We start from the raw sequence: 934 nt of genomic DNA, 5'->3' as shown, positions 1-934 counted from the left end.
GTGTGGACAGACGGACTCTACCGTCCCACGCCTGGCCTGCTTTCTCCAAGCAGCGTCTGGGCCACCAGTGGACCCAGGATCTATAAACTGCCACGTGAGGAGCCCGTGGTTGAGACCCCGGCCCCATGGCAGCGCCGGCTCCCCGGGGCGCCCCGGTCTCCCTCCTGGTGGGTTCTGCCTCGCCCAGTGGCCGGCTGACAGCCACAGTGAGTGCGGGGGCGTGAGAAACAGGGAACCCCAAGTGTGAATCCCCGAGGCAGGGCGAGCCCTGGGATTTGGGGAGGGGACAGGCATGGACGACGAGGTCGCCGGGGTTTGCGAGGTCCGCGCACACGTTGCTGGAGATGATACTGAACTGGAGGGGTATGGCGGGCTCAGGAAGGGGCTGGCGGGGACTGGTGGCTGGCAGCCAACCGCGGCAGGTACCCTCCACGCGCCCCCCGAGCGCCCCCCGCGCGCCCCCCGCGCGCCCCAGCCCTTTAAAGAGGCGGAAGGAACACGGAGGCGCGTCGCCGTAGACGTCACACGCCCTCATTTGCATACGGCTGTCGGGTCTGAGAGCGACGCAGCGCGGTGCCCCCCACCCCGCGGCCTTTGATTGGTCTTCGCCGGCGGCGCCGAAATGTATTGACTTGCGCCGTGGCCGCCCAACCACAGCCTGCCTTGCTTGAGGAGGGCGGGACCAGAAGCTTCGGCCAATGGGAGGCGGTGTTGTTGGCAGCCACGGCGGCGCAGGCCCTGGAGCGAGCGAGCTCACAGCCGCCGCCACTGCTGCAGCCGCAGGAGGCGTGAGAAGCCGACGCGAGGCGCTCGGCCGGGTAACGGCGCGCTGGGACGACCTGCGGGTGGCCGGGACCAGGACCGCTGGGACCGGGAAGGCAGGGCGAGGGCCGGGCCGGCCGGGTAGACAGGCCGCGGCGGCAGGGGCGGGGCG

The 934-nt window shown here is 70.8% G+C and overlaps 1 protein-coding gene across 4 annotated transcripts in view; it reads left to right on the top strand.

Annotated features, from left to right (window-relative positions):
- Positions 1-714: 714 nt before the first annotated feature.
- NAP1L4 (nucleosome assembly protein 1 like 4) overlaps positions 715-934 on the top strand; it is a 38,346-nt gene continuing 38,126 nt past the window's right edge. For all 4 annotated transcript variants that reach the window (XM_029915352.1, XM_029915350.1, XM_029915351.1 and 1 more), the window contains exon 1: positions 715-818. The gene's annotated coding sequence lies outside the window, so the exon portion shown is untranslated. The remainder of the gene's footprint in view (positions 819-934) is intronic.

The sequence above is a fragment of the Suricata suricatta genome, chromosome 11 (assembly GCF_006229205.1).
Source record: "Suricata suricatta isolate VVHF042 chromosome 11, meerkat_22Aug2017_6uvM2_HiC, whole genome shotgun sequence".
Lineage (NCBI taxonomy): Eukaryota > Metazoa > Chordata > Mammalia > Carnivora > Herpestidae > Suricata > Suricata suricatta.
The sequence above is the reverse complement of the archived record's forward strand: the minus strand, read 5'-3'. Positions and strand labels throughout refer to the sequence as shown.